Below are 27,032 nucleotides of genomic sequence, written 5' to 3'. Positions count from 1 at the left end.
AATTATGGTACTTTTAATAAATGCAATGCCATAGAGTTGTAAAAATGAATGAGGACACTCTTTAGGCATCAACTTTGATAGTCCTCCAAGACTGTTGAGTTTGAAAAACAGTAAGGAAAACATGTATATAAAATGTTACCACTTGTATAAAAATTTGAGAAAACAAACACACAAACAAAAAGTTTAGTGCTTTGACTAGCTGTCAGATTGAACATACCCATGAGCTATACAAGAAGGCAATGGCTATTAGAGGGAGCAAATAATCAACCAATTTTCTTTTTCCTCTCCTTTCTTTTCCAATAATTGCACGATTTGTTTAAGTATAATTTATGAGATCATAAAAATCATGCTGTACAGAGTTCAGCCAATATGCCAGAGGAAACTGCTACTCAAAAATATGTCACAATAACAATGCATTTATGCTTTTAGGAAAATTCCACCCATTCCTATATCGCTTTGCTCTTAGGCAGTTACAATTCCTGAGCTGTAAGTATGAACCAAGAGGATGTTCAAAAATGTTCAAAACATTCAGCTATATTTACTTTCTGATTTATATAAGGAAGCATGACTTTCTCCTTTACTTAAAGTCAAATTTAACATAATCTGTAATTGCATTTAATAAATAACTGGGTCAGACTATAGTTTATCTTAAGATAGAATAGCTCATAATGTCTTAATTTCAGCTTGAGCTAATGAGAATTAGCAGGGTAACTGATGAGATACACATACATATCAATACATTTATTATTTTTATTTTTTAAGCTGCTATGCCAATAATAATTCTTTACTTGAACCATAAAATTCAAATACATTTTAAATTCTATTACATCAAGACAAAGATTTGGAAAACAAAGTCCAAAATGACTCCTGACAAGTATTTCAAGTGAAAAACTGTTGGCCGAATTTTGCTTGATATATAGTCACTTAATGTGGCTAAAGGAATATTGTGCAATTAGCTCCTTTCCTTCCAAAATTAAGTATATCAGTTCAATATTTTGCTTCCAATATAGTTGTCTAGAATCCAAAAGCACTATCATTTTTCAATTATTCTTTTGTTTGTTTAGTATAGGTTTTTGTATGGTTATAGTAGTACTTATTCTTAGCAAAATTTATTTTATATACTTAAAAATAAAATTCCCATAATCCCCCCAAACATTAATATTTTATCTAAGCCTTTTGTATTTGCGAATGTAAATTCCTCCTTCGTATTAAATCTTGTATTCTGCTTTATTCACTATTATTTCATCAGCATTTTCCAATGTTATCACCAACCTTTCAAAATCATGGTCTTATGGTATACATCATATATATCATAATGTAATTATTCCCCTATTATTGGCCACATTTCAATAAAACTGTGTATACTTCTGATTAATCATATGGAACTAAATTCTAGAAGCAGTATTACTGAAACTAAGGGAACATTTTCAAGGCTTTTAACACACACAGTGGTTATCTGTTGTTTTTACCAGTCCAGCATCCATTTTCCCTTCTGCTTGATTTTCCTTTGAATATGGTTTTGGTAGGAGTGGCAATGAAGGTGCCCTTGTGATCCATGGACTAAAGCATAGGCATGAAACCTATCTATGTCACATCTCATTTGGGAAATTTGGGTCTGGAACAAATTGACACATGGACAGAAAAGGACCGATGCTGATTCAGCCTACTGACCATAACTGGCAAAGATTTCATCATTTTTTTCTTATGGCTATTCTGTTTCCTCCCCTTTTCTTTTGATTCTGTAAACTACAAATACCTACCTTCTTTTTGCTGTGTGCCTTATTCTTTTTTTTTTTTTTGCCTTATTCTTTAAGTTAGTCATAACCGATTTCTGTAGCATGCAACAGAAGAATTCTGTAAACACCAATGAATAATAAGCCTTACCACTTCAGGAGACTGCAGTTCACCTCATCTTCATCATCTCCAGCAGCTTTTGTAAATGACTTATTTGTAATCTTTGCTAATTTGATCAGCTCAAAAGTGTTACCATTTTTTAAAAATTTTCCTTTACTTTTTATCATTAAGTTAAATTTTTAGCTGCTTATTGGCCTTATATACTTATGGTTTTTGTATAGTATCAATTTATTTCTTTGTCTATTTTTTATGTTGGTGTATTTATAATTTTTTATTATCTAACAATAATGCCTATTGCATCCAAATTATATTCAAGGAGCTAGAGATCTAATGATGAATATGAGTTTCTCTCTTGAAGTTTTCAGTCTAGTGAAGGAGATTGATATAAACTGGGAATCACAATATTTTGAGATAAATCCTATAACAGAAGGAAACACAGTGAAAGGTTTTTGCAAGAGTGAATATTAAACTATTACTAGTATCATGTTTAACATATTTCCTTGATTTACTTATGGCATTTTTGACTTAAAATTGAATTGTTAATTTTTATAAGGTCAAATCTTTATATTTTGTGTTTGTATAGCCTCTAATTTCTTCTAACATGATTTAGAGTTTCTTTATATCAACTCTTTGCTTTATCTGACATTTATTTCAGAATGCAACGTGAGATAGGAAGTGTACTTTTTTTTAACAAATAATTAGTCAATTTTCCCAACACCATATATATATATATATATATATATATATATATATATATATATATATATATATATACACACACATATATATCATTTATTTAAATTTTCCCATAGATTTATGATTATTGTCTATATTGTGTTTTATTTTCACATGTCTTAGAGTCTGTGTTTGAGCCTCTTTTAATTTATTCCGAACGTTTGTCTGGAGGTTAATATACTGTATTAATTACTGCCATTTTTAGTATCTTTGAAATTGGTTGACAGTGCAACTTCCTCTCAATATTTTTTTTTAATTTTAAAAAATTTTGCTCTTATAATCTATTTGCTATTCCATATGAACTTTACAATCTCTAAATTTTACAGTGATCTCTTTGGAATTTAATTTGGATTCTCATACATATGTATGTCTATATGTGTGTATATAGACATAGATACACATTCAGTGCTTCTATTTTGGAAATTTCTCTACTTCTTCACATTTATTGTAACTATTTGTTAGTAAAGGTTTGAGTAACATCCTCTGACTTTTGGCTTATTATAACAAAATGAGAAAATTTCAGGCAGCATTGAAATAACTCCTTATAACATTTAAATTATAAAGTTGAAATACATATATATATACATATATACATATGTATATATATATAGATACCTATATACACATACATACACACATATATATATGTGTATGTATGTGTGTATACATAGAGAGAGTGAAATAGATAAAGAGAGACACACAGAGAGAGAAGGAACAAACAAAGAGGGTAAAAAAAAAAAATATTTTTTAGCTGCCTTCAAGTAATTTCAGGATTGGCCTATTTTGTGTTTCAGTCAGCTAGATTAAAAACCAAAGGTTATTTTTTATCTCTTTAAGTGAAGAGAATTAGGCCAACATTATCACTAAAATAACTTTATCAATGCAATCCCTTATTTGCTAATTGTTGCTTCATATAAAATATGGTACTTCTCCTGTTTGTAATTAGATAGCTGTGTTCACTCAGAGAAGTCAATATGTGTTTCTTGTAATCAATTCATCTAACTCCTCAAAAATTGGAATTCAAGAAATCAAAGATGCTATCATTATTTTATAGACAAAGAAACCAAAGTAGTGATGGGTATGGTAGGAACTCACCAGCACACAGACAGATACAGAATGGAGAAATCTATTAGTTTACATGCCCTTTTCATGAAGCCATAGTGTATTTGTGTATACTTATTGCAATTCTTCTTGTCTAGAAGTATTTAAATTTACAACTAATTGTATACAATTAGCCTCTACCTCTGGCTATTGTTTTTGACTGAGGGCTAGGCCCCTGGGGAAGTCACCCACAAATTTTGTCGTCCAGTGAGTAATTGATTCAGCCCTGATGTCATCTATATATGTCATGAAAACATTTCATAGTCAAAGTCCAAACAAAATGCTAACTACAGCAACTCAGAACCAAGTGCTGTTCATCAGTTATAAACCATCTCTTTTCCTCAGTTGCAAATTTACATTTTAGTTCAATGAAGTGTCTTTTCCAACCACTCTGGGTTGTTTTCTGATGGAATCTAGCAAAACTTTTTGTTTTGTTTTGCTTTGTTTCCTTGAATGATATGAGAGAGACAGTAGTTCTTTAAAATGTTCCTTATCCACGCAGGTTTTCGTTTGTTTTGGTTTTGATTCTGTTTTAAGCTAACTTAGAGCTGTAGCTGCTAAGCTTTTTAAACAATTTTTCCTTACTCTGGAACAAATGAGAATGGAAAAAGCTTGAAACAATTTTGGTATTACCTTGAGTCCCTAAAACTCACCTAGCTATCACTCACTCTGAAGTCCTCAGACCTCTGGAAATAAGAAATCCTGTTTTAGAGATGCTAGTAAATAATTCCTTAAAATTCTATAGACGTAATGACTGAATTAAGTGCAAATATTTTACATGCAAACTTACCTCTAGCCCTACAAATCTTAGATAACATCTCTAAATGCATTCCAATTTATCATTTTCTTGATCTCAACATAATATTAATATAATGCAATATTATGTCAGATATTAAAATAGGTACATGCACAAATTGGTAGATACAGTCATTTCTTCCTAAACTACTATTTCACAAAATGTAGAGCTATTTCATGGACAACTGACATGGGATTCACTTTGACATTTACTAGTTAACAAAAAATGTTTATAGACCTGGCTCTACCTTCAACTGACTTTGGATAGTCAATATCGACTTCTTGGAATAAAGTTCTTCCTTATACAAAGAGGAAGTTAGACTAATAATGACTTAGGTTCTTCCTGCTCCAAATATCCGATTCCTGCTTAACTCTCATCTAAGAGTTCATAATCATCCAGAGTTGACTTTGTGTGCTAGATATGGTAACGGTTGTTTTACTTGCTTTTTAAAAACACTATTTTCCTAGAGTTTTGCTTTTCAGAAGGGAAAAGAAACAGGCGGGGGTGGGTGGGGGGGGGTGGAGTGGGGGGTGGGGCTAGGTTAAGGCTTAAGTGGGTGGTATATACATTCTTGAATCTACATAAATAACATATTGACATGGCATTATACACAAGACTTCCCATTTCCTAAAACTGGATTTTATAGGTGCAGTCTTAAAATTTTTTCTTGAATGACGGAAATCCAGTCAAAAATTACTGTTAGCATTGTGTACTCTGAACTTATATCTTGTCATAAGAGAACTTGCGAGTCAGTTGGTGTTAATTCATTATGTGGTATGGCTTCTTGGGAAGACAATTTCAGATTTGTAATATGAAAACATAGTTCACAAACCAATTTTTGAAAGTGAAGTTAGGTTCCATTCACATGAGGGTAAAAAATAAATAGCAATTTCTTTTGAAATGTAAGCTAAAGACCCTAAAGAAAATAATGAAATGGAAAGCACAGAAAATGAAACTGGAATCATAATTGTACACTGTTTTATGCATAAGAGAATAGAACTTGGGAAAATATCACACAGTTTTATCTGCCATTGGACTGACTGGATAACCAAATTGATTTTGAATTAAAGACAAACTTATTTTGAAATTTTGGGACTACTTTGGCATTTCTTATCAAAAGATCACATTATGAAAACTTTAGGGAAACTTTGATCTCAGACCCTAGGGTTTTTGATTAGCTTTCACAGAGGTACATGAATATGTCACTCTGAATATAGAAGAAGCAGAATGTTTCTCATTAAAATTATGCTTTTAAATTCTTCCTTACTACTTTCAATTCACTCACCCTCTTTAAATTAGGTTATGTAGATTTAACCTTGGTTAATCATAAATGACTTTTTAAATGTTGTTAATGTGACACATATGTTAAAGAATAAATATTTTCCACTTTGATTCCTCTGAAAAATATTATGATTCGATTTTAAATATATACTTTTTTTAAAAAAAGCAGATATCCTGTCATTTAATTGCTTAATCACCTTTGAATCCCTTTCCTGCCTTTAATCCTGATCGTATGCAGTGCTGTTATTCGGATCCGTAGCTTCAGGACTAACATTTATTAGATTACCATCATGATTACCTTCCATTCTTAGATTAATTTGAGTATATGTGTGTGGGTAGGTGTGTATTAATTGGAGATAAAATTAAGATGGAAAGAGACTAGGCCATAGGATGGGGGCGGGTAGAAAAAATTGGTTACTATGAGATAAATATTCTATATAAGTTATTTACTTATTATTTTTTTGTTTATGATCTATTTTACCCCAATAAAATATAAGCTTCATGAGGGCAGGTGTCTTTGTCTCATTTACTCTCTGATATAGTCAAAGCAACTACTTCAGTGTCCTGCACATAGTAGGAACACAGTAAAATTTGTTATTTTACTTGAATAAACCACAATTATTAAGTATTAGATTATTTAAGAAATGAGAATTTTGCCTTCTGAAGTACATTCATCACTCAGGATGGGTTCATGAATTTGTTTCAAATGCGGGTAATTGCATTCCTTCTGAGAGGCTTTCCAGTGAAAGAGTGTGAGTGAGAAAGAGAGAGAATGTGAATGAATTTCTGGATGAGGTTTTTACTTCCCTTAAATGTATTAGTTTTCACACAGGCACACAAAATGATTTCATCATTAATTGAATAAAAACAAATTACTATTAAATTAAAGAAAATAAATCTCACTATCTTACTTAACGATGTAGAAACTCTAATCACAACCACTTGACAAAATAAATGTTTCATTTAATAAGATAATGGTATTTATTGCATTATGATTCATAGTAAATATGATCTTTTTATAAAAGTTATGCAGTATTGAAATTAAAATCTGATATAGGTCAAAAAGCAAATTTAGTGGCCTAGAGTCTTGACAAGTTGACATTTTCTTGAGTTACTAAAACCCATCTAGAAAATATGGCAGACGGAGAGCTCATGGGCTGCCCTGCAGCAAGACAAGTCAAAATTGAAGTGAATCTGCAGAACTGGCAGAACTTGAATTGCTTGCATAAACTCAGTGGCTACCACTATTACTCCCCAAAGCCTGCATAATTTCTCCCGACCCCCAACCACACCTTGCACAATCTCTGCTTTCAGTCAAAGGTTGAGCCTACTGCTTTATCCTAATATTTATGCTCATTGACACATTTCTCTGTACTTGATCACATTTTGTCCTGGTAGTTGTGAACATATATTTAATAATCTGGAAAAAAAATTCCCAAAGTAAAAGTCCCCTTAAACAACAACAACAACAACAACAAAATTACAAACGAGTAAAAAGGTTCTATTTCTGTTTAAAGCCTTGTGGCTTACCTCAATACATAAATGCAGGGGATTTACAAGCTGTTACTTGATAGCAATGTGAAAAAAACACTTTCTTAGCCAAGTAGTTCAAATTTTCCTCAGAAGTTCAACTTTTATTATTGGCTGTTACTGGTAACTTGATTTTAATTTAAGCTTATTTTAAAATTATTGATTAGTAATGCATAACACATTTTAATTCTATTACCTCCACATCAACCCATAGGGGAAAACAGTTGTTACCAGCTCATAGCATTGCATAAGTGAAAACACAAAACCAAAACAACTGCTTAATATGTTTAATAATCTTAATAAAGTCCTGAAAGTTACAACAACTGAACTATTGCAACATTAAAATAATCACATGGCAGCAAGTAAATTTTTTATGGGAGTGTACCAAGCACAATCTATACTCTAATCCTATCAGAAAACTAGACTTTTAAACCAAATGTGATGACTTCTAAGAATACATTTAATACTAATTTTCTACTAACCCGAATGTAATGCATAGTATTCAATTAAAAGAATACTAAAAATTCCATTTTACAGTTCATGAATTAAGTAATGAAAAAAAATGTGCATCTATCCTTAGACACAAAACTAGCAGCAATGCTAGTTTGTCAGTAAGTTATTTATCTGTTTCAGAATAATGTACATTACTAAGCAGGCAGAAAATGAAACCTTTACTGTTAAAGAAACACTGACTGAAAATGCTGACATTTTGGACAGCTCCCTTCTGATTTTTTTTTTTTTTTTTCTACAGCATTTCTATTATGTGTCTCACTTTGATTTTTTTCTGCTTTACCAAATCAGAAATGAGCCCAACCGGAGTGGTTTCTGGGGTTTGGGTTTGATTTTTGTTGTGTTTTGGGTCAAGATTCCTCCAGTGAAAGATATTAAGAAGCTACACAACAGGGCAAGTGCTCCCTGTATTAAGCCAATTTTTATTTTCCCAAAGATTCTAGCTGGCAAGCAGGGAGCTGCCCTTTCCACTTCCATTCCCCGCTGCAATCCCATCGCCTCGGTCAAGGACCACAACCTTTCTCAGCTGTGCCAGGTTGGGGACAGTTCCTTAGTGACTAGGTATTTCAAGAACTTTCCCAAGCCAAGACTGCTATGGAGACAAAGACCACACACAGAACAATCGCCAAGAGTAAGTTTGTGCGTCCTGAAGAGGGATCTGGAAACCACTGCACGGAGCTACGGAGATTCGGACTTAGCCCAGCCACACCATCCATTTGCAGCCCCCATAAAATCCACCTGCTGCAGAAAGATGTGTAGGGCGGGTGGAACTCCCAGTGGCTTTACAAAATAAAATAATTTAATATAGAATAAAAGCAGCGTAGCCACCGGAGAAAGCTGGGTACGTAAACCTGGTTAGTCTTGGTGGTCAAAGTACTCTAGGTCGGGTTGTCCAGACCCCAGCCCGCCAAAACTTTGTCGGAGTGCGGAGCCGCGGGGCAGTCCGCAGCTGCCCCCGGCTCGCCAGGCCTATTCGGATCACCGGGAAGTGGCTCCACCTGGCCTCGCACACGAGCCCCGCCCCGCTTCTGCCACGCTGTCCTTCCGCGGATACCCGCGCCCCACGCCCGCGCCGGCCAAGATCAGTCTCTGTCAGCCCCTCAAAGCAGAACTCTCTCCATCCCCAAATCTGCGCTCCCGAGAAGTACAGTGAGCTTCCTACCAAGGGACGTCACACGCAAAAAAAAGTCTAGCCTAGTTCCACTCCCCTTCTCCTTTCTCTTCTTCTTAGCGGCGGACCAACCGTTACTTTCTCCTCCCCTCCCCGCCCTCCCTAAGTCCCCAGCGCCAAGCGGGACTTGGAGGAGGCTCGGTGAATGCGCCTGTCCCCTGACGCGCTGGATACACAGCTCCCTGTTTTCATTAAGGCACTAAAGTTCAATGTGCCCCGCTCGTCGCCAGCTACTGTGGACTTCCCCGGGCGTAACGTGCGCTCTCCCTCCCGCCGAGACAAGAGCATCCTATTCACTCCATCCCAGCCTGGATCCTTGAAGGACGTCGGTTCACGCGAGAGGGAACCCACCGCGCTCCCTGCAAAGTGCCCCAAACCACGCGCCCACACAGGCACGCACGCACACAATGCCATCCCCGCGCTATCAAAGTCCGTCAGCGCCGAGGGGAGAGCCCAGGCGCTGCATGGGCACGGGCGCGGGCGTGAGCCCCGCCGTGCGTCCGGACTAGCTGTCCTGCTCCTGACCCTTGTCAGGCTGCCCCGGGCACAGCAAGGCTCGTTACCCCCAAAGGTTACCACCAGTGGTCCCGCGGGCCGCACCTTACCTGCGGGGCGCGCCGTCTCCCGCCGCTCGGCTGGCCGGAGGGCCACAGGGACGCTGCCGCTGGGGTCCCGGAGATGCTGCTGCTCCGCTGCCGCTGTCCGGATGCCCGGCGCCAGCATCACTTCGCCGCCTCCGCTGCCTAGTGCCCTGTTCTCTCGGCCGCCCCTCCCCGGCGGCCGAACGCAAGACGGGCAGCGCCGGCGGGGCGGCGGGGTGGGCGGCAGCGGCGGCGGGGCGGGGGCGCCCGCTCGAGCTCGCCCGGCTGCACCAGCCCCAGCCGCCGCGGCGTCAGCCGGAGCACCGGAGCCGGGCTGCGCTTCCCCGGCGAAGGCTCTGGCCTCCGCGACTGACAACGCCCGGCAGCCAATCGCTGCCTCGCCCCGCGCGGAGTGGGGGAGACCAATCAGAGCGGAAGGCCCAAGATTTTCCTCCGCCTTTGCTCAGCAGGCTTGTTTCCGGGAGAGGCGGCGATGCTGCTGGGGTTTGGGATGGGGGAGGCGCGGGAGGGGCGCGCGGTGGAGGACTCTTGGTTCCCGAACCTGAGGTGCGGCGACACAGCCGGGCCCACCGGCCAAGTGGGCCTGGGGTCTTTTCGGACTGCCGGGTACTCGCGGGGTGGCAGAAAACGGCGCCCCGGGATGACAGTCCCCAGAGCCCGGACCAGGCGGTTCAGCATTTGGCATCCCTGCCTAGCGGTCGTGGGACGCGAGAACAAACGGCGATGCTGGAGAGCGAATCCCTGGAGGTGGTCGCCGCCTTGAAGGAATCACGCGAACAGTCACCAGACAGCGCCCCCGTCCTTCTCCCTTTGGCAGCTTTGGCCGCTGGAAAGAGTGGTACTTCTGAGCCTGCGAACCACTCCTTACAGTAATCAGTACAGAAGTGTGCCCGAGCTAATAAAAGAGGCACATCGAGAAATGTCCTCAAAGTTATAGGTAGAGTGGACCTTCTCTACCTTCCCTCCAAATATGATAAATGCCCCCACCCTTACACACCCAACAGAACACCTCAAGAAGCAAATGGAGAAAGATAGCTTAAACAGGAAACCTAGTTGCTTTGCTTTTTCTTTTTCTTTGATGAATCACTTTTGAGTGATACAACACGTTTTTTTCCCCTTGTTTTATGTGTGTGTGTGTGTGTGTGTGTGTGTGTGTGTGTGTGTGTGGCACAAACACCAAAGAAATGATGTTATTTAGCAGGGAAAGGAAATGACAACGAAAGTGGCAAACTTTTTTCCGCACTATTTTCTTTACACACTGTAATAAACTTTTCTTGTGAAACATTTTAAGTCCCTTCAACCTGAATGTGTCTGAATGGTCCAGAGTTCTAATAAGGCTATGATACATGTCACAGTCAAAAGGCAAGCTAAGTTCTACTCGAAGTCTTTAATAGGTCTGGGTCTTTCCCCAAGTGACCTTCTCTCTCTAACGGGGATAGTCATAGCTATCTTACAAGGATACTGTGAGAGCCAAAAATCGAGTGTATAAGTTAGCTACATACTTGACAAACAGTTGGAATTCAGTATGTTAGCTATGCTCCTGCTGCTGCTTCTAATTATATTTTAAGTGACCCTCTTTTTTTTTTTTTGCAATAATCAATCCTCTCTTCAATTATCTTCCTTTTAAGATAACTCCAGGTATCGTGTGATACCCAAAATAAACTCTGCCTAAATTTTATGAGCACTATAAAGAAAATTTGATTGCAGAGTAGACTTGTGTACTGCCACCTTTTAGTACTATAAAAAAATGTATGCACATCACCACCATTCTTTCCAATTTTCTTGTGCCCTTTTCCTCTTCAGTTATTTGACCAATCTAGTTTGGGAGCTAGACTAACGCTTCTTAAGGAACCAACAGTGCTAAAACAAACAATGATACATTTATTTTTTTAGGCTAAAAACAGATATGTACCACGTCACTTTGAATTTTTAATCTAGAATATTTTGTTGTTGTTACTGTTTATTTAGTTTTTAAAAATCATTTTTGTTTGTTTTTATTGTGTAACGTAAAATCAACACCTTCGTTAACTACATGAGGTTATCAGTAGAGGAAAGGAGTTTAAATCTGGGAGAGAAAGATAAAAATAAGTTTTTTATTCAAACTTCATGGAGGAAAGAGAGTTGATATTTACAAAAAGTAGAAGTATTTAAACTTAAATCCCAGAGCTGGGAAATTTAATTGCAATGACAATTTAGAAATATCTCCGATTAAAGATTAGGTTAGAATGATCTCAATCAAAAGACTAACCTTCACTAAATGTAAAAATGTTATAAGACTTTAGCATGCTGTACGCTATTGAGAAACTTTCAGAGATGAGCATACAAAAATAGCCACATAATTTTTCTAACCTGTTCTCCATGCCCTGCCAAATAAACTATTGTCCAGTATTTCGTATTATTTTTTCATGTTATCTGGTATTTTGCAACAGATAATCCTAAAAATATATGGGTCCTATGTACCACATTCTTTAGTGATTAAGATAATCAAATGACTATGTTACAGAGGCAAAAATGTTAAAGGAAATGAACAACATGCATACAGATATAACAGCAACACTTTTTATGACTAGTGCCACACACAAGTAGCTCCGAGCAAAACAAATTTGCACAATGAACATCCTGCTAACAGTAATAACCATGAAATATTTAAAATCAGTGAAGATAGAAAAGTAAGGGAAAATTTTACAAACAACCGAAAAGACTGCATGCTGATGCTAGGTTTTTAAAATTTATCGGGGTGACACTGGTTAGTAAAATGATATAGGTTTCAAGTGTACATTCCTATAATACATCATCTAGATATGGCATTGTGTGTTCACCACCCAAAATCATATCTCCTTCTATCATTATATATTTAATCCCTTTTTCCCTGTTCTACTACCTCCCCCTTTACCTGTATCTATGAATTTTTGTTTCTTATTTGTTTGTTCCTTTGTTGCTTTCAGTTTTATATCCCACATATAAGTGAAGTCATACGGTTCTTGACTTTTTCTGTCTGTCTTATTTTGCTTAGCATAATAATCTCAAGATCCATCCATGTTATCACAAATGGCAGTATTTCATTTTTTTCTTATTGCTGAGTAGCATTCCATTGTGTATATGTACCATGATGTTAGGTGTTTTGCATTGCTGTTGAATTTCATGGAATGTATTGGGCAGAAAGTCTAGTGTTATTTAATTAGATGACTATTTAATGAGCTGATCATATGTAATTAAATAATTTTGTTTTCGCCTATTTAGATATAACCATTTGCCTCCCCATGCAATGAAAGAATTCATTCAACTTAGTGGAGGAAGATATTTGCATAGATACTACTTAAATCAATAACCAGTTGCCTGAGCTTGAAAATACATTAAATAATTTCATGTTAATTGATGCAAAAAAGTCTATATTTATCAAGAATAGAAACTGAATACTTCAGAGTTAGTTCTGACAAAAGCTATATCTAGGAAGCAAAAAACTGAATAAAAAGGAAATAAATCAGTCTAGTTCTGGTGCTGGTTATGACTGGGTGAGCAATCGTAGGTCAGTCACTTAAACTTTCCCAGCTATCCTTATCTGCAAATTAGAGATTATAAACAAAATCAAACCTATACCTGCCTTTCTCAGATGTGAGGATTAATTTGTAATTGGAACTGCAAACCACAATGAGCTTTTTGCAGAAAAACCCTTACAAAAAGTTAGAGTACTGAAATGTAATGACAATATTACCCTTTCTTGAATGTGACTTACTTTAATTCTCACAATAACTCTGTTCATTATGAATACATAATGCCATCTCTACAAGTGCATATATTTAAGTTCTAAAGAGGCTCTTTTACTAAGTTGGTGCAAAAGTAATTACAGTTTTTGCACTTTTTTTTTTTAACATTTTAAACCGCAATTACTTGCGCACCAAACTAACACTCATTTTATGATACACTGACCATCAGGTACACTATTTGTTGATGTTGTCCAGAAATACTGTTTTTTCCATAGTTGAAATATACAAGTTTAAATGCTGGCACCATAATTTAAATGAAGGATAACTCATTTTGTTTAATATTGGATGTCAAGCACCTGGAACAAAGCTATTTCCCCAAACAATATAATTAATTTGATAACTTGAAACACATAAAGCCTCTCATATTTAAAACTCTAAAACATCTACAACAGTGGATATTATTCAAACTCATATTAAAAGATTATTATATAAGTCTTTTATGTTAAAATGTTGAAGCAAATCTAGACAAGAAAAAAACAAAAACCACCAGAGTGGAATTGGATTGTATTTGGTTCATCATAACTAGCATTTAAAAAATAATACTCCCTACCAGGACAAGTGTTCTCTCTCCCCCACCCCCAAACACACACACACACACACACACACACACACACACACACACACCCGTGTCAACAGAATAAGGTCACATCAAAATTTTATAGGAAACAGGACTCCAAAACAAGCAAATGTTCAGACTCCTAGTCCTATACTTTTTCCACCACATCATAAATTTCTCCTGAGATTTGGGAATTATCCGTAGAGGGGGTGTCACTGAAACTAAGATAATGTAAATGATATCCAACGACAAAATGTAAACAGAGAAACACACCAGAAGACCACTTACCTAATGAAGAGAAAGTAAACATGGTGGGTTTTTTTTTGGGGGGAAGAGAAAATTTAATCTGAAATCTAAGAAGACAACACTAAGTAATGTGGTATTGTGGAATCCAAGGAAATATAAGGTTGCTAAAGGACTAGAAAGTAAATTTTATCAATTCTTGATTGTATTGACTAGAGATGGTGGATTAAGTGAGATCGTTGGTTTCTTTTAAAAGGACACTTATGGCAGGTGATTAGGGTGAAACCATTTGATCCACACAGGATGAGGAAAGGATAGCTAAAATGTGTATTTTTCTATAGTATTAGAAAATAGCTATGCCATTTTAAGTTCAATATTTTAATATAGAAGTGGAGTCATGATTTATGCAGAAGACTGTTTAAAGAACTTTAATTGACATAAAGTCTTAAATTATTGACAGTCTTTATTGTTGTTATTAAAACAAAATTATTTGCAAAAATATCCAATCTTTTGATCAGTGTCTGTGTTATAGAAATCAAACCATTACCAAATTGACGAAACTATATTTCTTAAACTACCCTATAGATTCCATCTTCAATTTTTATCATTTTTCATCATAGAATTAGGTTCTTTGCTTGAATGAGAGAATACAAACTCTTTTAAAAATTAGGTTTCCCCCCCACTTTAGTCTTAATCATTAAAGAAGAGCTGTATATTACATTGGTTCAGCATCAAGTATAAAAGTGGAAAGGAAACATGTTCATGTATGTGTACTTTGGGGACAGGGCAGGCAAGTGAGGGAGGAGCAGTAAGAGATGGGAAAAGTAAGGAGAGGAGCAGTGTTTTAAAGTTATTTGTGTAGTGGTTCTCCATGGGTTCATTAATCAATACTTCTTTCAGAAGCCACTTAAAGCAGAAGACACTAAAAAATTAATTTAAAAAAAATAGTGACTTCTGCATTCCCGCAACAGAATGCTATTTAAGTGCCTAACATAGTGTTAAGAGGCAATAAATGTTTGATGAAGAAAAACATGAATGTATAAATGTTGCATGGGATTCTGGGTGGGTATATAGAAGAAGCCTGCTGCTAAAATTGGAGCCACCTGATAACATTTAACATTCTTCTTGTAATTACGAGTATTTTAACTTTACATAAATGAAATCCTAGCATGTAATTTTATTTCCAGGATTACTGGTCAGATTTCACATTGGATGTGTTCTCTCCTTGGAGTGAATCTTCATTTTTCCCTTCGCATCCCAGCCCTCACCCCATCAGGCTTTTAACTAATTCTCGGGGTGATTTAAGGAGATTAGGAAGTATGCCTGGAGAAAGATCTTACCTGCTTGGAAGAAAAGTGCTAATAAAAGGTCAAAGCTGGGTTCCTAGGGACTGAGGCTGCTGAAGCTAATAGCATGAATCATCATTAGCTTTTACAGATGCCAAGTCATGCAAGTCTGTGAAGTTCATACAGAAAGAGACATTTGGATCAATAGGACTTTATGTTACCATGCAGCTTGATAATTACTTTCTAAAAATTAAGTTTGTGAAGCTTTTTTATTCCTTAAAAATATTCTCTGTTCCGAAAGCCTGCCTTAGTCTTTGTACCTATGGTGTTTTCCTTTAGCAATCTTTTTTTGTTGTTGTTACTTTACTATGGAGCTTGGCCTCGTGCATAGCTTATATTCAGTAACCTTTGGTGTCTATGTAACAGTGGCCTGATGTTTTGTACAGGACTTATATCTTTAAATCCACTTCTCTGCATGTCTATAACACCAAGTCACAAGCCTATTGCAGTATGTTGCTTGCAATCTGCTAGTATACTAGCTGTTGACCCGGCAATGCCTCGGGGAGGTGAGCTATGTTGTTTAGGTGGTAAGTGACGCACGCAAGCCATTGCTGCTTCTGCTTTAATGCATGTTGACTACACAGAGACCAAAGGAGAACCGTGGAACACTTTACATTCATGAGGAAAAACATCTAATAGACTTGCACATCTCAGTGTTGAAGGCCTTAAATAAAAATACCCAACAAAATATTTTATACCCTTGTTATGTCAAGAATTTCTGAGGCTTTAAAATAAACCAGGGAGTTGAGAGCATGTGTTTATGAGCTTAACACCATAGAATGTAAGTTACTTTGCACAGTCATGCCCATTTGCCTCTAGCTGCTGGCAGAAAGGATTTTTAGATGTGATTAGAGCGAGCAAGTGGAAGTCAATTTTTAAAGAGTGGTAGGAAAACCTAATTTTCTTATTAGCATTCATTTCATCTAAAGTGAAAATCTGGTTGCACGTTTCAGAATTTTCTTGAAATCTAGCTTAGGTAACATATGAAATCAGAAATCTTATAGTCTAGATCTCTATGTTCCAGGCTTACAATCCTTTCTAAAATACTTACAACTCTTTTCCTCTATGGATTTTTTTTCGATCCAAAAGATGTGAATTCTTAACATTTTATGTAAATGTCTTTTAAAAACCTCATTATTTCAGTTCATCTTAAAAAGTTGTAACAATAATGGCTTCTATTATTTTTTGTGTCCTTGAGTGTTTTGATTGAGATTTTAGGTGTATATACTACATTCAGTTTTTTTCTTAATTATACTCATAAGTTAGACCTATATAGTACTTGACTTGAGTACTTCATTCTTAGAAAAGCAATTCTGATTATTATCAAGCACTTTTCAATTGGGACATTGATTATAAACATTTATAACAAGGACATTGCAAAACATGGCTGCATAGGGTAAGATAAGTCCGATTCTCCACATGAAATATTTATAACATCTCTATCAGGCTTAAGTATTCTATAAATATGTTATATTATAATTAATGTTAATATGTCTAAGAAATATAAATGACAATGTATTTTACTTTGCTTGTATTTAACTTTCTTCCCCAGTGCCTCCTGCATGTTCAACCCTCATAAAGCCATGGCCCTCTCCCTGTGGTTTTTAAGTCTTTAGTGCAAATTGCCCTGAATATATCCAGTGCTAAGTCACAGGTCATCTCAGCCTTTCTAACAGCACCCCAGGGTTACATCTCCCAGTCAAGTATATAAAAATATAACAGGACAGCAGATTATCTGTTATATAGTCTCAGGAAGTTGTGACAACTTGGACATTTCTTAACAGAACATTTAAATCAAGTGCTATAATGTAACTAACTGGTGTCCTTTTAGTCTTTGAAAAAATTGTTATTTCTGAGAATTGAACAGAAGACCCTGCAATCTAAAAGCAACAGATCGAATTTGAGCTGGAAGATAATTTCCAACAGCTGGTACTGGCACTAGACCATAGATCCTCTTTGTTAGGCTTTAGCCTCTAGGGGCAAGAACATCATAATTTTCTGAAGAGTAATAACATAATTGCATGAAGCACAATTTTAGATCAGCCAAAAGAAGAAAATAAAAAGAAAACTCAAAAATGTGTAAGTATCCTTTTTTTGTTTGATTTTCAACGAGAAACCAATGAAAATTAACTACTAAGTCATTAATGTGTTATGTCTATATTCACTGGAATGGAGTGGCTAGTATACAATGACATAAATGCAAGTGAGATATATACCAGGGGATCCAAAAAAATGTATACACATTTTAAGAGATAATCATCGATGTGTTACTTTTCGAAGTTGAATTGAGTTACGGTAGCAATGTGTAGTATGATGTGCACTCAGAAGATGACATTAATCAAATGAATGCGAGAATCACCATGTGACAGGCAGGACAGTCAAAGAAAATGGAGGAAACACAGTTGTCATTCGAGGAGCGCAAGACCATTTTGAAGTGGTATTTGACATTCGAGAACGTTGTGGAAGTACAATGACAATAGAGGCATGAGTATGCAACAGAACCTCCAACACGCCTAACAATTGTACACATTTGTGATAAATTTGAGACCCATGGTACTATGTGAAGACATTGAAACAACATGTGCAGCAATACAAGTGGACACTTTGGTCAGCATTGCTCAAACAGTAGTTCACTGTAATCAGAAGTGTCTGGATGCTGACGGTAACCACTTTGAGCACCTCTTGTAATTGCAGAAGTCAAAGGTGACTTGTATTCATCTTTTGTTATCAGTACATATTGAGTAGTACAATTTTAATGCAGTTTGTTCCTTTCTTAAAGGGTGTATACATTTTTTGGCACCCTCTGTACTTTATGGGTTTTTCTGGATATTAACTGAGTGATAGCGGTATCATAAGATAAGTGCTGGTTTTAGTGATCAACCGATAAAGTATTTAACAGAAGCATTGTTTGAATCATTTTGGAAAACTCAACTACAAAACCTCCTTCATCCTATGCACATTTTCATTTACATCAAATGGCTAATGGCAGGAATGCTTTAAAGTGTTTTGCTTTTTCAGCAATAGAATGAAGTAACTAAGAATGACGATCTGGGGACAGACCAACCTGAGTTAAAATTCTAGGTCTACCTCATATGAGATGTGTGATCTAGCCAAGTTACTTATATCTCTGTGCCTCATTTTCCTCACTTGTGTAAAATGAGAATGGTAATATCTAGTTCTTAGAGGGACTTGGACATTTAAATGAGATAATATATGCTAAGTGCTTAGTTCAGTATCTGGAAGACAGTGGCTCAATATATTTTAGCTATGTATATAATTATCATTGTTATTAATATCTTAAAGCAGAAGTAATCATCAAGTGAGATAGTTGAATTGCTCCACTACCATTCCTTCTTTTAAAGCTCAATCCAGGCTTAAATTTCTGCTCATGCTTTTCCCACTGAAGCAGTTATGTTTCTTCATTGCAAGTAAATTTCAGGGGCCATGTCAGTCTCTTTTTTTTTTTCTGAAAAGTCTTTTCTAAAGTATTTGTTAGGATAGTTACCCTACAACAGATAAACCCCAATATAACAATGACTTAACAAAATTGAAATCTATTTCTCCCTCATTCTTGTTCCATGGGTTTTGTGTGGAGCAGAAACAAAGGGATTTGCTCATTCAGGCTCTTTCATCTTTAACACATAGCTTTCAAAATGATTCTTGGAATTGACATCCAGAATCATTCTGTACCCTGCCCTTCAACCCAATGGAAGCTTTTTTGAAATCAACAGAAATGGGTGCGGTGAATACGTTTTAAACTACCTTAATGGATCAATTGCTCAATGTATTTATTTATTTTTTTTTATTTGACTGATGCTGGTCCCCAATATGTAAGGAACAATCATGAGTCAAATTTGTCAACACTGTAAATCCCCAATTTTTCAATTTTTCACTATTTCCTTTCATTTCTGCTTATAAACTGATCAATTCTTGACTGACTTCGTCTTCCTTTTTTAAAAATACCTTGGTGAATTTTAGCAAATAATGCATAATGTTACAAATGCACATTCAAACTTCTACCTCTAGCTCTAAAGGCTCAGGGGATATTTGGTACTATTCATTTTACTGCTGACAAAATTTTTTTCCAAATATTTTGTCTGGATATAGCATCATTCTACATCTTTCAAACTCATAATATTAATTTTCTTGCAGCCTACTGCCCAATTACTAAACCAGTGTCACATATTTTAGGTTTTTATTTTGTAGCATCCAAATTCTGGTACCAATTTATGTGTGAGTCAAGGTAATACTAGCTGCTGTGAGATAAATCTAGAAATAGTATTGGCTTAAATTACTGAAAGTTTATTCGTTGCTCTCATAAAGTTCTGTAAGGAGTAGGTGGTACTGACTACACTCAGCCATTTATCCTGATAGAAGCCCAGGAAAAGAAAGAGAGGATGATTATATAGGTGATTTTTATGGGCCAGGCCTAGAAGTGATATACAGTTATGGCCAGACTAACTGTAAGGTAGGTTGAGAAATACAGTCTAGTCATGAAGAAAAGGGAAATGGGTTTACCACTAGTAAGCTGTTCAACAACTAAATTCCATTTGTTATAAACTGGAATAATAATAGCTACTTTGTAAAGAAATTATGAAGTTTAAAAGATATAATGGCGTAAGGTAAGGTGTAATTTTTCCCCCAGGTATATATTACACACTAATTTATTTGATTAACATTATCAGAATTGAAAGGCAATTTGTGTACAAATTTTAGAATGGAATATTAAGTGCAAACTCTTAATTTATAATGTCTCCTTGTCCTGATTATTATTAGTCAAAATGATCCAAGGGACTCAACACATAATCTTGATCTTGCTTATGAATTTCATCTTTAAAGTCAGTAAGTCTATGATTCAAATTCACTTCCAACTAAGTCTTTCCTCTTTGAAGTTCCATTATTAGATTTTAAAGCATTTTATTTTAAATGACTATAAAATGAAACTATATAACTAGTTTTTACCTTAAGTAGCACAACCAAAGGCATGTTAACATTCTAATTATCTGTAAGCATCAACCTTGACAATGCAACAGTGGTGGTAGCAGAACAGAAGTTAAGAAGAGAGCATCAGAAAAATATAATGGTAGTTGTGTTTCAAATAAAACATTAATTCATTCATAAGACCAAAACCAGTTTTTGCACTAATTTTATGCTTAATGAACTTAGAAAACATTTCTTTCTACTTCTTTCTTTTCTCTGTCTGACAGTATTTTTCTGGATTATGAAACTATAAGTGCATATTTATTAGCAAGGAATGTGTTCAAAACCTACAGTAGTCCCCCCTTATCTGCTGTTTTGCTTCCCACACTTTCAGTTACCTGTAGTCAACCACCGTCTGAAAATATTAAACGGAAAATGCCAGAAATAAACAGTTCATAAGTTTTAAATTGTGTGCTGTTCTGAGTAGTGTACTGAAATCTCACACCATTCTGGCTCCCTTCTGCCAGGAACATGATTCATTCCTTTTTCAAGTGCATATCCCTGCCCGTTAGTCACTTTGTAGCCATCTCGGTTCTCAGACCGACTGTTGCAGTATTGCCCCGCTTGTGTTCAAGTAACACTGATCGTGGCCTAACACTTTGTCACAATACTTACATCATTCACCTCACTTTACCTCATTACTTAGGCATCATATCATTTTACATCCTCACAAGAAGAAGAAGGGTGAGTATAGTGCAATAAGATATTTTGAGAGAGAGAAACCACATTCACATTTCACATAAATTTTATTACAGTATAATTGTTATAATTGTTCTATTTTATTATTAGTCATTGTTGCTAATATCATAATGTACCTAATTTATAAATTAAGCTTTATCATAGGTATGTATATGTAGGAAAAATATATATATAGGGTTTGGGAGTCAACGGATTCCAGGGATAAAGGTATATAAACATATTCCCAGAAACAGCAATGATTATCTTTTGGTTATCAAATTACATTGACATTTTAAAGAACGTTATTTTCATTATGTCAAAAATGGGAGGAATGGGCACCATTATACAAATTCCAAGCCTTTCTTGAAGCATTTCTTGGCTTACCTAACTTCTACCACTCCAAATTTCAGGCTTGTAGAGACTTTCCCAACCCCATGAACATTTAATTCCAACACCTTTACCACCTTCCTCACCAAGAAGACCAACAGACTCAGTGAGTTTCCAGAATCGCCTCAGAGCCATTGCACACCTCACTCATTTCTGTCCACATTTTCAAAAAGTGCAAAGCAGGAAGTGATCTTCCTCCTACATGTTGCCAACTGTTGCCACCTGAGGCCATTGTCCCTTACCTAACAAGTGAGTTCTTATGAGGCTCTCAGCTTGCATTCGCTGCATAGCAGCCAACAGCTGTTGCCAAGGTCATCCATGCTTTCTTTGACACCTGAGCTTCTGGATTTCTCCCTGCTCTGATCTGTTCTGACTGCCCAGCAGCCTTTGGCAAAGGGGATCCTCATTTTATCCTAAAGGTCCCCTTAACGTACAGTGTTTGGGTTTAATTAATTTTTCTTCTGTTTTACTCTTATCTCTTAAAAATGATGCAGAATTTTGGGTTGGAATGTTGGAGTACAGTCCCAATTCAACCAGGGGATCTCTTCCTCCAGAATCTGTCAATCTGTCCTCACATCTTTAAGACTGAAATCTTTTTTCCCCCCGTGATTCAGTCATTTTTTGTGCGAGTATAGAAGAAAAAAATTGTCTTCTTACTGCACCTATGTACTCTTTCTTTTGTTTGTTTTTTGATGAACTAATTATTAATGTTGCCATCAGTTTCTATTAATAAAGTAGAAAAAAGAAGATATGAAAGAGCAGATACATATTTTTGGAATGTGTAAAGGACCATCAAGACAATATTCCATACTCTGTCTCTTTTTGGCTACCTCTCAACAACTTCTCATCCTTTTATTTCCAAACATTTTTTTGGACAGATAAGTCTAGTACTATTTATGTCCTTCGGCTAGAAATAATAAACTGGAAATTTTTGTAGACTCTTTCTGGTCTTCAACCTTTTTTTCTCTGTCCATTCAATGTGCTTAAACAATTTAAAATGCCAACCCTTAAAATTTGGGAGATTTAATACAAGAATTCAAATTTCTGGCTTATCCCTTTTTGAAAGATGATTGTGTGTCAACATTGTGTCCACATTTCTCTAAAGCAACAGTAGTTTGGTACTGAGAATAAGCTCCGCCTTCGGATAAACTAAGGATACTTCAGTTTGTCCCAGGCTCCACTGATCCCCTTTGTTCCTTGTCACAGAATGTGAGTGATAGTTCCTCCTTATGCTTCAGTTTGCATCTATACCCAATCTGCTTAGAAGCAGATTAGAAGCAATCTGCCAGGTTTAGAAGCTCTGCTTGACTCGAAGGGCATTTGTGTGTGCTGCTCAGACCTACATACATTTTCAGTTCTGTAGGACGCCAAGAGGCAGGGCACCAAGTCTATATCCGTTTCTGGGTCTCCTAGACCACTCTGTGCTTCAGCCCTAAATCCGAAATTTGAAAGGGATAAAAATGTGTTCCACTTTCTCACTTTTATTCAAAAGGAGGAACATATGTAGGAAAGATATAATGCTGGATCAACACCTACATTACTGTTTTGTTTGTTTCTTTCTGCCATGAAACATTCAGTGAATCTAGGAATTTTTCTTTATTTTTTTTATTCACAAGGAAAAGTTACATAGTAGTGGAAGGAACACTAGATTTATAGTGAGAACACTTGGTATTGTATTTTAATACGGCATTCACTAGCTGTGGGCCTAGTGAACTCTTTAGTGCCACTAAACTCATAAACAAGGCATAAACTCATCTATAAAATGGATATAAAACCCATTTATTAAATTGATATAATGTCTCCATTATCTCTTTCACAGTGTTGTTTTTTATGAGTGTGATTATGAGTGTGAAAATAATTATAGTTATGAGTGTGATAATGCTTTAAAAAGCACGAAGCTCTTAATGTAAGGGATTGTTTTCAAATGGAATATAGACTCTCAAATGTTAATGAAGTAATGAAATGCAAATACTTGCCTAATTTTATATCCTTTTGACTATCTGTGTTAGACAGAATAATGCCAGCCCCCCAAAGATATACACATCCTCTCCTCCAGACACTGTGAATATGTTAGTTACATGGCTGAATAGACTTAGCAGATGTGATTAAGTTAAAGATATTGAGATGATGTGATTATCCTACCATGCTGGCACACATGAGCCAAGGATTCCAAGAGGCCTCTAAGAAGGAGAGAAAAGCAAAACAACTGAGTCTCACCCAGATCCACTGGAAGGAACACAATCCTGTGGATATCTTGATTTGGGGAACTCTCACCTCCAGAAGTATAAGATGATAAATGTGTGCTGTTTTAACCAACTAACTGTGTGGTTATTTCTTACAGCAGCAATAGGAAACTAATACATCCTCATGACATTCAGAGTCTAAACATTAAAAACGAAAGGGATCATGACATATGCAATATGATTACTGTTCTCTTAATCCTAGTCCTACATACATTGGGTGCATTTCCTTCAATATACTTATTCTTTATCTGACTATCCTACTCCAATTTTAGTAATCAACATACCATTCCTGGAATTATTTGTCCTCTCTAGTAGCTCATCCAATCGTCTTCTTGGTTTATCCAAACTGTTTATCAAACCTTGTTTCTCAGTTTGTCAGAGTGAAATCAGAGTAGTCATCTCCAAAAGCCTTTGGGTTGCTCTTGTTCTTTTCAGCTTATCTTACTCCTTGAACATGTATTTTCATGCTTCTGTTTTATTTGGTTGTAGATGTTTATCAGTTTGTCAGCATCAAATGTTGTTTGTCTCACATCCTGAGCTCATAGGTACTACATACAAAGTTAAATCATTTATTTTGCAAACTAAACGTATTGCTATGCTCATGTACAATCTGATGTTTTCAATTCATCAGTCCTTGAAATTCATCAGCCGAGGTTACTTCATCTAGACCCATATCCATTTTGTGTGGATGAATTCCAAGGTGATGTCTTTAGGTTTTTTAATCTTGACTTACTTTTTTCCCTATGACTGAGAATACAGACATGGTAAACACAGACATTTCCAACCTCAGGATGTTTCACAATTTTCTGTAATTCCATGCACAAAGATAGCAGAATGTATAAACAAGAGGCAACTAAGTCAATCTTAGGTGGTAAGAATATTCTCAAAATGAAGTGATGCTTGAATAGATCTTGAGAGACATACGAGATATGAGTTAACCTAATCAAAGGAAGAACCTAATCAAAGGAAGAGAAAGGGCCTTCAGGAATAAATGGACACCATAAGGAAGAAAGCGAGACTGAGAGGAGACAAAGAAAGAAATTAAAGTTGATCACCAGCCTGCTAAATTGAGTGCTGTCTTTGGCTATCCCACTCAATTAATATACCATGTATTTGCGTGTATGGGACACACAAATACATACACAAAAGGGCAATGCTTGTGGAGAACACTTCAACCTGCTGTGTTTAAGGTCTTTGTGGAAGAGCAAATAATTCGAAACAAGAGCTAGAGCTCAGAAGAAATATCTGGTGTTAAGAACTAGAACTAGAGACACAGCGGTGGGATTTTCCATACAAGGTGAATATGGATGTGAATAAGATTGCCTAAGTAGATGTATAATGAAAGAAGCATTGAGAGCCGAAAAAGAAAAGTCTGGAGAGTGTGCATTCCAGGGAGAGATAGAGGAGACGCTGCACATGGAAAAGATAGAGAGTGAACAGCTAGAGAGTTGGAACAGAACCAGAGGAGACGTGTGTCAGAGGAGCTAAGGTAGAAGATGGTTTCAATGAGGTAGTAATCAACAGTGTCAAATACTGCCGAGAATTGAAGGGAATTGAACCAGTCCTTCTATTTCAGGAGCTACTTCCAAGTAATCAGCTTTGGGGAGAGTTGCCACAAATTAAGAACCAGGCCAGTGATCCCCACATAAAGAAAAAAATCTCTAAGACAGAAAAGAGGGAAAGCCAAAGACCTCATAAAACACAAAGATTCCAAATGTCAAGGGAAGAATGAAAAACATTACCAGGTCCAGGGAGGTCAACAGAGTGCATAAAAATACGGTTATTGAGTCAGGAGGACAAGGAAAAAGCACTAATAAGACCAGAAACAGAGTGGTGTTGAATTGGTGTTGAAGGGCCAGAATCATACAGACTGAAAGGTAGTAATTAGAGTCCCTAACTAGAGTCCCACCAGTAAATGTTGGGCAATTCCCGTTTATAGTTGGTTGAGCTATATAGGAACAATGGAGAAGAATCAAGTACAACTAAAAATAATGCATTTTAAGGCAGCATCATTGTGAAAGGGAGGAGACATAGCACAGCTAAAGGAGGGTGCATAATCTAGAGTGTTGTTTTCCTTTAAAATATAAGCGATCAGAACATGCAAAAAGGGCAGGTAGCAGTTTTGGGAGACAGGAAGCATAATTGATGGAATAGGAGTCCTGAACAGGCAGAAGAATCAAATCCAGAAGAGAGGCGGAAAGTTTAGACACATTTAGCTTCTGAGACTTGTGATACGAGGGGAAAAAAACCCCAGACACTTTCATTTCTCCTATTTTGTCCACACTGATGGCGAAACTTAGTAAAACTTAAACGCGTAGTAGGAGAGCCTGGTTGCCCTATTTAGAGGAGTTTAATTAAGCACAAGACATTTATACCTGTAGATACAGAGCAACACATTTGCCAAAAATCTAAGCTCATTTAGTATGAGTGTTTAACAATTTATTTTTAAAATCAGTATTGAAAAAGTCAAATGAATAATAAGGTGACACCTAAATCTATTAATAATTATATTCCTATTTAATGCATCATAAGTCATTTATTTGATGGGGAAAATTAAACAACTCTTTCACAGGCAGAATTTCTACCTTTGCTTTCACTAAATTCTTTTAACCTACGACTCATAGTAGTTGCTAGTCATTTTATAGCCCATAGAATTGAATTAACTAGTTAATATGTTTGAAGTGTATTTCAACAATTAGAATTCAAATAGGCTTTAGAAAACACCTGTGTTTGATTAGGAATCTCAGCCAGATATCTCTATAAATATAGCTGCATTTTGATACTTGAAAAAAGAATAACTTACCCACTTATGTATCTAATATCTATATTCTGTTCCACGCAACCAGGCCCTAGAAGACCACTTTCTTATTCTCTTAACAAGAGCAGAATACAAGTCTTCTTTTGACACACATGTATTTAAAGTAAAGACCATACGTTCAAAGTAGTCCCAGATTTTTGCATCCATAAGCTTAAAGAGGCACCCAAATTGAACGATTGCAAAAAAAAACATGAGGGAACACAGAGCAAAAACTACAAAGCTAAATTCAATTGTCTTAGATGGCTGACTACCAAGAAGTATCCCTGCAGAAGGAAGGGGGCAGAGCCACAGTAGTTGGTGGCACCTGCAGTCATGTGTTATGGGCTCCATGGGTCTGTCATACGCTAGTGACTGCCTTACAAAATTTGGAATTGTCCATAATCTACTCCAGCAAAAAAGGAGGCCACAGATCATGCAAAGCAATAGATGATGCCAAT

The 27,032-nt window shown here is 36.4% G+C and overlaps 1 protein-coding gene across 4 annotated transcripts in view; it reads right to left on the bottom strand.

The window, feature by feature from the left end:
• The window catches only part of B3GALT1 (beta-1,3-galactosyltransferase 1), a 531,946-nt gene extending 522,042 nt beyond the window's left edge, over nucleotides 1–9,904 (bottom strand). For 3 of the 4 annotated variants that reach the window (XM_081052855.1, XM_081052854.1, XM_081052857.1), the window contains exon 1: nucleotides 9,584–9,903. The gene's annotated coding sequence lies outside the window, so the exon portion shown is untranslated. Of the gene's footprint in view, nucleotides 1–9,583 lie in introns of all 4 variants that reach the window. The other variant, XM_081052858.1, reaches the window with a different exon arrangement.
• Nucleotides 9,905–27,032: the final 17,128 nt, after the last annotated feature.

The sequence above is a fragment of the Rhinolophus hipposideros genome (genome assembly GCF_964194185.1).
Source record: "Rhinolophus hipposideros genome assembly, chromosome: 6".
In the NCBI taxonomy this organism is placed as follows: domain Eukaryota; kingdom Metazoa; phylum Chordata; class Mammalia; order Chiroptera; family Rhinolophidae; genus Rhinolophus; species Rhinolophus hipposideros.
Note: the sequence above shows the minus strand (reverse complement) of the source record. Positions and strands in the feature narration are given on the sequence as shown.